An 11,123-nucleotide genomic window follows, 5' to 3' on the forward strand; every position below is an offset into this window, starting at 1 on the left:
TGTTTGTTTGTTTGTTTATTAGATTTAATATACCGCCCTATCCCCGAAGGGGATGAGACCAAGGAATGCTGGAGTAAGGAGAGGTGCAGTGTGCGTACATTTTAACACAATCACCCAGCTGTATGCATAGATCCACACTAGACACTTGTGTGAATACAAAGACGGAGCATGGTTTTCCCGCCTCCCCTCTCCCAGACAGTCTGAGGCCCCTTCCGCACCCGCAAAATAATGCGTTTTCAAACCACTTTCACAACTGTTTGCAAGTGAATCTTGCTATTCCACACAGCTTCAAAGAGCACTGAAAGCAGTTTGAAAGTGCATTATTTTGCATGTGCGGAATGAGCCTGAAATTCCCTTCCCCACACAAATTCTATTGTTGGGGAAGAGGAGATTCTGAAATAGGGTTTCAGGGTTGGGGAAGAGGAGATTCTCAAAAACAGAGGCCCCTTCCGCACACACAAAATAATGCGTTTTCAAACCACTTTCACAACTGTTTGCAAGTGGATTTTGCCATTCTGCACAGCTTCAAAGAGCACTGAAAGCAGTTTGAAAGTGCATTATTCTGCATGTGCGGAATGAGCCAGAGTTTCGTAGGGCATTGGGGGCTGTGTCAGAAGAGGAGAGGTAGGAAACCCATGCTTTGTCTGTGGAAATCATTCTTTCTGGGGAAAGTCTGGATTCAACTTCTAGTCTCTAGCAAACTGAAGACGATGTTTAATTCATTTCCTGGTAGACCTGCTTTCCCACCCTGAGTATGAACTGCATATAGTACTTAAGGGTCTCTTCCCCGGTCAGCAAATTCATTCAAAAGGAGGTTTACCCTAGTGTAACTAAGAACTGAACATTTTCAATTATTCATTGCCTATTTCTGCTGCAAGTTGTTACTGTTTTCCAGTTACCTATGCAAAGCTGCAGAGTTGCCTATTGCTGGCGAACCGTGAGAAGAATGACTAAATACGCCCCTTTATCACCGCAGCATCTAGAGTTTTCCGGTGAGGTGAAGATTTAATCTTGCAATTTCCCTGCGAAGAAGGGAAGTATTAATCTCTTCCTGGTATGCACAGGTGGAAAACAGAGGTATTCAAGATATATGCACTTGGTGCACGATCCCACACAAATTCAAGCCAGATTTAGATGCCTGCACTTTTTTTTATAAACAACCCTACAATTCCCCGAGAGTAAAAAAGCAATTCTCAAATTGGAAAAAAAACGATGCTGATTGTAAATAATTATCAACAATCATTTGCCTTTTTTCCTTAATACAGTGTACACTGGCTGTTGGGGTTTTCCGGGCTGCACATTTTTTTTTATTAGTTGAAGGCAAGATGAGATTACTGGAATATTGGAAGACTATAAAATTCTAGATGTGTCATGAGGAGAGACAGAGACATTAATAAAGGTAGCAGAGAAGGTCTGTTCACTGACTTTTCCCCTTGACTGGTTTAAAACTTTAACTGTTTGCCCCAAGTTGTCACCATTCTCCTTGAAGGAATTATTTTTATTAAAAAAAGAATGACTGTCTAGATTACCTGCAGGATAAGGTTACCAAACTCGCAATCGGCCTGGAAATTCTCCTGGAATTACTACTGACCTCCAGACCAGCTAGAACAGTGGTTCTCAACCTTCCTAATGCTGCGACCCTTTAATACAGTTCCTCGTGTTGTGGTGACCCCCAACCCTAACATTTATCCATTTTACAGATGGAGAACATGGATGCAGAGAGTCTTAGGCGACCCCTGTGAAAGGGTCGTTTGACCCCCAAAGGGGTTGCAACTCACAGGTTGAGAAGAAGTGAGCTAGAAGAAGTGGCCGCTTTGGAGGGCAGAGTCTATTGCATTCCATTCAGGTTGCCAACTTCCAGGTGGTGACTGGAGAACTCCTGGGATCAGGGGCATATCTAGTACAAATGGTAGCTGGACACTGCCCCCCCCACACACACACAGTTGCTACCCTTCCTGTTAGGGACAGGGGCACAGTTGAAAGCTGACAAGTAGGCTCACCCTGCCATGTGGAGGTTGAGGGGTGTGGTGAGCCTCGCTCACCAGCATTCAGTTGCACCCATCCCAAACTCCACGAGGAGTTCAGGACAGGTAGTAGTTGCAGGGGTGGCAGCCCAGAGGTGGGATCCAGCAGGTTCTCACCAGTTCCCGAGAGTGGGTGACTAATTATTTGTGTGTGCCGAGAGGGGGTGACTAATTGGGTCTGCTTTTCCGTTAGAAATTCCATTCGGTCCAAAAATCATAAAGTCCTGTTGTTTCCTATGTGGCTGGTTAGCGAAGGTAGAAAACGGGATAATTCTCCCTGCTGGGCTGTTTTAAAAACATGTTTTAGAAATATGGTCAAGTTCCTTGTTTAAGGAAAGTATCCTTCTTTTGATTTCTAGAAACAAAATTAAGTATTTGAAAGTATTAAGTATTTGTCAGGCAGTCAATTAGAGAAGTAGTTGTTTCTGTTGGCAGTGGACCATAGGACTTGCTATAATGAGTTTAAATTATGGACACAAAGGTACCAGCTGGAAATTAGGAACTTTTTTTTACAGTAAGTGTTTTTTACAGTAACAGAGAAATTATTAATGCCCCGCCCCCAGAATGCCCGGCCCCACCCAGCCCCATTGGCGCTACGCCACTGTTTGAATCCCACCACCATGGGAACCTGTTACTAAAATTTTTGGATCCCACCACTGTGGCAGCCCCAAAATGCACCTCCAAGCAAGTGGCTCCAGCCCCACAGCATCCTCCCTAACCATGTCACTTACTGCGAGTACACGTGATCACCACACAACAGAGATCAGATCACCTGAAGAAAAGGGTCGCTTTGGGAAGTGGCATTATATATACCCCATTGAATTTCCCAAAGTGGAGATGACAACCCTTCCTGTGTAAGGCCTGGACATGCACCAATGCTGCTGAGGGCAAGCACGTCTTGATATGGTGAGAGCTTGGTAGGGTGGGAACTTTCCTGGGAACCCTGCATACACCAGTGTTTATCGAACTGCTTGCTGACTGTCTAGCGTAGGTGTTTGCATTTCCCCTTTCAGCCTCAGCTCGTTGGTCCTGGAAGTCCACAGGCCTCAAAGAATGCTACATTGTTTTGGGATCTGCTCCAGGTCTTGCAAAACAAGCATTTTTTTGAAATCTAATTCTCACAGGGGCGTCTTTATTTATTCATTTGCATTATTTATAGTCTGAGTTCCTCAGTGCGACTCGAGCCAGATTACACAGAATAAGTCAATACACTCCACGAGATGGGACATCCAATAAACCATGCAGTAGGATTTGGGTTGTAGATATCTGGAACCAGAACTGAACCAAAGCAGAAGTATTAGTATGATGCATTAAACAATACCAGAATTATATAATACTCACAACTATAGGCAAAATGAGCTACACATAGTAGTACAGATCACAGCCCACTAACCTTAACTATAACCCTAACCCTAAACCTTTACCCAAGTAGCCTTCTAAACCATTTCAATACAGTATAACCCTGTGGAGGAAACCCCTCTTGAATAATTAAGTTTTACATACACATACTTTTCCACTGCAGGACAAATAATGATTGTGAAGGGTTAGTTCAGATTGGAAAAATGTCTCAGGGGAGAAAGCCCCTTCACCCCATGTGATGTGGGAACAGGGTTGTCTATTTCCTGGTGAGGCATGAAGATTTCCTGGAATTACAAGACTACAGATCCCAGACTACAGAGTCAGTTCCTCTGGGGGAAATGTAGGAGAGTGGACTCCATGGCCCTTTCCACACAGATAACTGAAAACATTTCAAAAATGTTTTCAATCCACCAGTGGTGGGATCCAAAACTTTTAGTAACAGGTTTCCATGGTGGTGGGATTCAAACAGTGGCGTAGCGCCAGTGGGGCTGGGCGGGGCACGACGGGGGCGTGACTGGGCATTCCGGGGCGGGGCATTCCGGGGCGGGGCTGTGGCAAGGACGCAGCTGCTGCGCCGGTTCTTGGGCGGGAAATGAATGCACGCAGGCGCAGGCTGCCACGCACACCGGTGCACCTCCTGCTAGACTGCTTCAAGTTCTGCGCGCTACTGCTGAGGAGGAGGAGGGACGTAACTAAGGCAAAAATCATGTGGCAAAATCACCAATTAGTAACCCCCTCTTGGGACACACAAATAATTAGTAACCTACTCTCGGGAACCTGTGAGAACCTGCTGGATCCCACCTCTGCAACCCACCCTTTACCACATTGTATGTCCACAATCACCCCCTCAAAATGATTCCTGCCCTTTTGTTTTGAGTTCTGTGTTGAATTGATGCATCCGTGCCTCAAAACTCTTTGCCGTGATTCTCCATTCCTCCTATAATCGATGCCTTGAAGATTACCCCTCCCCCCCATCCTTGCCAAAATTAAAGCAACAACCGGAAAATAGCAAATAAGCAGGCAAGGGGGAGCGGAGAGTGAGCTGGGAAAATGGTGCTGAGGAGGAAATTCAGGGAAGCAGAGAAGTGTGGGAAAGGTAGTCAACGGATCGCATAGTAACAGAAGACGTTTTCAAAACGTTTCAACCGGAGAATTGTTTTTTAAAAGGGATTCATTTAAAATGTTTTGAGGCTACAAATAAAATGTTTTTGGGGTGACAATTATGTGGAACTCCACGGAGGAAACATTTTATTTCACGCCTCAAAATGTTTTGAAAGGTTTGAGCAGAACGAGGCCAGCCATTACATAAAACTTTCCTCCGCAAACTCCGTGCTCTTCTGGCTCCACCCCCAAATTTTCAGGAACTTCCTACTTCCACTTGCCAACCCTACCTGATCCACATGCCATCGCCTCTTTTCTGACAATGCTTAAGGAGGAATTGGACTACATGTGCATAAATATGTTTGCATTGGTTGTTCCGAACCTAAATTTACCTTAGTAGAAAACGTGATCATTCTCGTCTTCTGGCTAAGGAACACCTTCAAAATTTCTGCAAAGGGGATTCCAGTTATCATTACTTGTGAAGTCAATCTTTGCACAGAGTGAATGATACTGACCTTTTAGCCTCAGCTTGGCCCAAAATATGGTCTCAGTGAAAAATTAGTTGCTGACACGAGAACCTTGGGGTATTTTATTGGGATCTCACTCAGTTCTTTCTTCTTTTTCTAAATATTTATATCCCAGCTAATCTCCTTGAAGTCGAGGCGGCTGGCAAACCCACAAGCTGTAAATAAATAATACATAATAGAACCATCAATCAGCACATCTTATCAACAAGATATAAACTGCACAGCTAGATTTCCCTGAAACGTTTTGCAATCGGCCGTTGAAGTTAAGCTAGCCTGTTGTAACTTATTGGCCAACGACTGTTTCTGTCACAAATGTCAGAAATCCCCAACATGGTTCCTGTCGGAAGAGTGGCGCTTTCCAATTTCCTGGCTTCTATTTGCTTCTTCCACAGAACATCTTTTCCTCAAAGCAAGGACTCAGTCATCGTTTTCTCTACCTCATTTGAGCAGAAAGTGCTTTAGAAGACTCCCGGAGGCATTCCCTTTGTGTCTGGAGAGGACGCCCGTTCAGAAACATCTGCCTCCATTACAGGAGGATACTTGAATTGCAACCACCCAACATTTTGTGATTGGCCCCACCCACCCTGGCAGCCATTTTGAGGTGGCACTCACTGCCCGTTCCCAAAATTCCCGCAAGCTCAACAAGACTGGGCCCCTCAATTTGCCATTTGATTTTTTGTATTTATATGTATTTTATAATATGGGTTTTAATCTGTATTTTGTATTGTAAATGGTTTTATTTATATTGTTTTAATGTGAATTGTACACCTCCCAGAGCCCTTTGGGGGTGGGCGGTCTATTAAATCAAAATAATAAAATCAATCAATCAATCAATCAATCAATCAATCAATCAATCAATGATAAATTTATGGTACAGAAATGTGGTTCAAGCTATTGAATAGGAAATTAAGGGGAGGCTCGACATTTGCTTGCCATTGGGAGGGATAACCCCATCCCCCAGTAACATTCAATAGGGCAGCAGGGGCAAATGACAATGCAAAACAGTGATCTTCCAATGTTGTACCATCGCATCTGGCTACGTAACTGGAACTGATGTCAAGGGACGCTCCACAATTCTTCCCCAACTCTATGGTTTTTACCATCAAGTTTCCAGCGAATCCTAGCATCCTGTGATATGATTATTTCACACTCTGGTTATGTAGCCAGAAGTGTTGTTGTGGGGTTGAAATATTCAGATATACCTTTCCTACCACCCTCCCCCAGCCTGGAAACTGATTTGGAGTGAATAACCCAACTCAAACAAACAGCGTCTTGCAACAATCATTTTGAGGAGGGAAACACCTAAGGGGATTTCCATTTGCAACTAACAGGTGGACTAGCTGGACGAGGAGAGCCTAGTGTCTGAACTATGTAGCTGTGGCTAAACAGATGCAGACCTTTGTACGAGCAGGCACCAGCAGCGGGTATTTATATGATGGCCGCCTGCCTAATGGTAATGATACAAAACTCGAAGTATTTATTGATTTTCCCCCTCTTAAAAAAAATTCCCAGAGTACATTATCATGCAGAATTATGCCATTTGCAGTTTGCTGAGAGGGGTTAATAGAACAAGAGACCCCTTTTTCCCCCTCTGCTTCTTCTCTGGACTTTAAATCATTTCCTCCTTTCTCCTCAGTTTGTTTACGCAGCTCTATGCAAAATTGGACGAGCTGTTGGGAAAGGAGAGGTGTTTGTATATTTGAAGTTCAGAAAAATCAGCATTCGCTGCTATATAGCATTTCTTTCTCCAGTAAGCACATCCGCTGAGAATTGTTTTCTTCATATAAAATGTTTGTTTTGTTATTCGGGGCTTCTCAAATGGCGGATAAAGACCTTTTGCCTCTCAGATCCCTGGTGTTTAACCGCAGCCATATTAATGCAGTTTAGTAGAGAGATTTTTCAGTGGTTTTACTTTTGGGAGAGTGGTCATATCTTCTCAGTGTCCTGTGTAACGTCAGAAGCAATTTAAAGTTTGTAAATCAAATCCCCCTGAGTTTTGACGAGAGTACTCCTCAAAAAGGGCTTCTTGGAAGGCTACTCAGGTCAATTCAATGAGACCTGCTCCCACGCAGATATTCTTAGAATTGCCCCAGATGTTTTCAGTGGCCCTTTCTATACAAACCTTTTAAAATGTTTTGAGGCAGGAAATAAAAACATTTCCTCTATGGAGTTTCACATTGTTTTTACCTCCAAACATTTTATTTGCAGCCTCAAAACATTTTAAATAAATCCCCTTTAAAACGATTCTCTGGCTGAAATGTTTTGAGAATGTTTTTGGTTGCTTGTGCGATCAGCTGTCTATGTTCCCCATTCTTCTCTGATTCCCTGAACTTTCTCCTCCTTGGTGCCATTTTCTGAGCTCACTCAGTTCCCCCTTGACTGTTTATTTGCAGCATTTAGCTGTTTGTTCTTTTATTTTGGGGAGGGGTGATTTTCAAAGCATCAAGTATATGAGAAGCAGAGAATTGTAGCATGCGGGTGTAAAGCACTGAAGCATTACTACAACACAGAACTTTAAAAAGAGGGAAAAAATCACATAAATGGTGACTAGGAATTGTTTCGAAGGGGTGAGTGCGACATATATCATTGTAAAGGGGGGGATTTAAAACATTTTAGAAACGTTTTAGGGGATTTGTGAAGAAAGCGTCAGTCTGACATTGAATCAGATGCCATAATCTAGGCCAGTGATGGTGAACCTATGGCACGGGTGCCAGAGGTGGCACTCAGAGCCCTTTCTGTGGGCACACGTGCACAGAGTTCATCATGTGGGGGGGCGGAAAATCACCCCCCCACACATCTAGGCTAGCCTGGGCACGATCCTTTACCTGGGAGTAAGCTCAGTTGCTGGCAATGGGCCTTGCTTCTGAGTAAACCCTCCTAGGGTCGTGATTCACCCATTGAAGCGTTGCACGGTTGCTTCACCAAGCTTACTCGCAAGTAACGTGCGCCTCGGGGCCAGCCATTTTTTCTAAACTAAAACCTCAATATTCAGGTTAAATTGCCATGTTGGCACTTTGTGATAAATATGTGGGTTTTGGGTTGCAATTTGGGCACTCGGTCTCGAAAAGGTCCGCCATCACTGATCTAGGCCCACATTAGGCATAATGGCAGCATTACAAAACATGGGCCATGTCAGTTTTAAAGCAGGGAGCTCAGTGAAGTGCCTACTGGCAAAAACTGACAAACCCTTTCCCCCTTGTGTGCTGGTGAAGGGATTCTCCCTGTCTCCATTTGCTGAAGGTTTCCCCAGGATGTTTCTCTGCAGACTCCGATCCTGGGCACCTTTTCAGTCCGAAATATATAGTTGTACTCAGCTCATCCTGCCGATTCCGGCAATATATAGTTTTCCTACTTTTTTTTTTATTTTCGAGGAGCTATCTTTGTCGATACGCAGGCATGTATAAGAGTATCTTAGCCTCTCTGAAAATTGCTTTAACTCCCATTGAGAAGCTTTGGGTAGACCTGCCCTCCGTGGATGGTCCAAAGAGAGCAGGTCTACCTATTGCTTCCCAATAGGAGTTAAGGTGGTCTTCAGAGTGGCTGAGATTCTCTTAGGCATGTCTGCGTATCGACAAAGATAGCTCTACAAAGATCTCCTTGATATATATATATATTTTTTTAAAAAATAGGAATACTATATATTTCTGGAATCAGCAGGACAAGCTGAGTACAACTATGTACTTTTTGGGGGCTGAAAAGGTGCCCAGAATTGGTGCCCGCAGAGCAAACGTTCTGAGCAACATTCAACAAACAGAAGCAGGGAGAATCACTTCACCCGTACACAAAATGTTGGGCGCAAAATGTTGGGTGAAACTGATGAGATAGCAAAACGGTTGGGCGGGAAAAAGCCTCATTTCCCCTCTGATGCCAGGAGCCGTTTCTTTTTAAGTTATCCCAGGGACGTCTTATTTTGGGTGTGTGGAGTGAAAAGAAGGAGTCGCCTCTTCTTAAAGGCATCCCTCAGAGTTCTTTTTTGTGCTGTGCAGAACAGACCAATGTTTCCTCGGCCAGTTGTTTTCCCTCCACAATATCTCCCCACCCTGCCAGCTCCTCCAACCAGGTTCATTTTCTGACCATCTCCTGAAGGGTGGGGCTGGGGATGGAAACGTGACAGGCGAAGGCAGGTTCACCACCCTCCTCCAGCCGTGGCTTTTCCAGCTTGAGATTCCCCCCAAATAGTAGAGAAGCCAACCTCCAGGTGGGGCCTGGAGATATCTCCAGATAACAGTTCTCCTAGGCCAGTGGTCCTAGGTTATGGACTACAATTCCCATCAGCCCCCGCCAGCATGGCCAATTGGCCATGCTGCAGGGGCTGATGGGAATTGTAGTCCATAACTTCTGGAGCACCAAACGTTCGCCACCACGGCCCTAGGCAAAAAGGCTGATCTGGAAGGTGCACTCTGGGATCATATTTATATTTATTCATTTATATATTAAATTTTTAAACCGCCCACCCCCGAAGGGCTCTGGGCGGTGTACACCAGGCCAAACAATATTACACACAGTGGCCGAAAAACAACATCACACATCATAAAATAACTTAAATTAAGCTAAAAACAGTTGACAGAATTCATAAAACCTAGCAGCATCAGAACAGTAAAACAGGTACAACAAAACTATAAGAGTATGGCGGCCGGTCCCAAGGCCAAGCGGGGGCAGCAGTGTAGCTTAGATGTTATATTGGGCATGCCAATGATGGAGTGGCACTCAACACAGGGGCATCCCGGAGGGGTAGTCCGCGGCTGGCCTCACCAAAAGCCCGGTGGAACAAAACCGTTTTACAGGCCCTGCGGAATTCGCTAAGATCCCGCAGGGCCCGCACCTCTGATGGAAGGGTGTTCCACCAGGCAGGGGCCAGGGCCGTAAAAGACCTGGCCCGGGTAGAGGCCAGCCGCATCATGGCGGGGCCAGGGACCCCCAGTAAATTGGCCTCTGCCGACCGCAGAGGCCTACCTGGGACATATGGGGATTATAGCCTGCTAAGATCCAACCCCAACCCTCTCCATGTTCTTCCCTCCAAACCTTTAGGAATTTTCCAACGCAGAGTTGGCAACCCTTCCACACAAACAACATTACAGGTAATTGGCAGCCTCTTTCCATTTGGTGGCATCCTGCTCTCCAGGAGGGCTCTTGCTGTTTTCCATTGTTTCCTGGGCTGACCCCTGTAGTCACGTTGACCAAATATGCTCTCAAAGCAAAGTCAGACATTTGACTCTGTCCTGTGGCTTTCTTGTGCTCTTTTATGCTAATCAAATGTGCTGCCAACAGTTTCTCCAGCTCTGCGCACCAGCAAAGGGAACCAGATGCTCCTTGTTTTCCTCCGAAATAGATCTCACTGTTGGTTTTGTTTAGCGTTTCAGAGGATTGGCTAAACGACAGCGCTTAATAAACCTGGCCCACACTGCACTGCATTTCCCAAAGTACTAATAGTTTTGGCTGCAGCTTCCCATCTTGATTTAAAATCTGTCCTCATCTCTCATACCAACGAGCCTCTTAAAAAATAAAAACCAGGCTGGTTTAATTCATCTCACGTGTTGGACTTAACTTTCATTCAGAATGGATGATTCCATTGTCGAAGGCTTTCACGGCCGGAATCACTTGGGTGCTGTGTGGTTTCCGGGCTGTATGGCCGTGTTCTAGCAGCATTCTCTCCTGACGTTTCGCCTGCATCTGTGGCTGGCATCTTCAGAGGATCCCCCCCCCGCCCCGCCCCGCACCCCCCCCCCCCACCCCCCCCGCCCCCCCCACCCCTTCCCCCCCAACCCCCCCCCCCCCCCCCACACCCCCCCCCCCCCCACCGCCCCCCGCCCCAACCCCCCCCCCCCCGACCCCCCCCCCCCCCCACCCCCCCCCCCCCCCACCCCCCCCCCCCCCCACCCCCCCCCCCCCCCACCCCCCCCCCCCCCCACCCCCCCCCCCCCCCACCCCCCCCCCCCCCCACCCCCCCCCCCCCCCACCCCCCCCCCCCCCCACCCCCCCCCCCCCCCACCCCCCCCCCCCCCCACCCCCCCCCCCCCCCACCCCCCCCCCCCCCCACCCCCCCCCCCCCCCACCCCCCCCCCCCCCCACCCCCCCCCCCCCCCACCCCCCCCCCCCCCCACCCCCCCCCCCC

The 11,123-nt window shown here is 46.8% G+C and overlaps 1 long non-coding RNA gene across 1 annotated transcript; it reads right to left on the reverse strand.

The window, feature by feature from the left end:
• Positions 1–3,155: 3,155 nt before the first annotated feature.
• LOC125425907 lies at positions 3,156–10,114 on the reverse strand. The gene is made up of 3 exons (XR_007243474.1): positions 10,034–10,114; positions 5,000–5,166; positions 3,156–3,302 (listed from the first exon to the last, which is right to left on the reverse strand). It is a non-coding gene; the product is annotated as an uncharacterized LOC125425907 (long non-coding RNA).
• Between the last annotated feature and the right edge of the window lie 1,009 nt (positions 10,115–11,123).

The sequence above is a fragment of the Sphaerodactylus townsendi genome, linkage group LG02, assembly GCF_021028975.2.
Source record: "Sphaerodactylus townsendi isolate TG3544 linkage group LG02, MPM_Stown_v2.3, whole genome shotgun sequence".
Taxonomy (NCBI): Eukaryota; Metazoa; Chordata; class Lepidosauria; order Squamata; family Sphaerodactylidae; genus Sphaerodactylus; species Sphaerodactylus townsendi.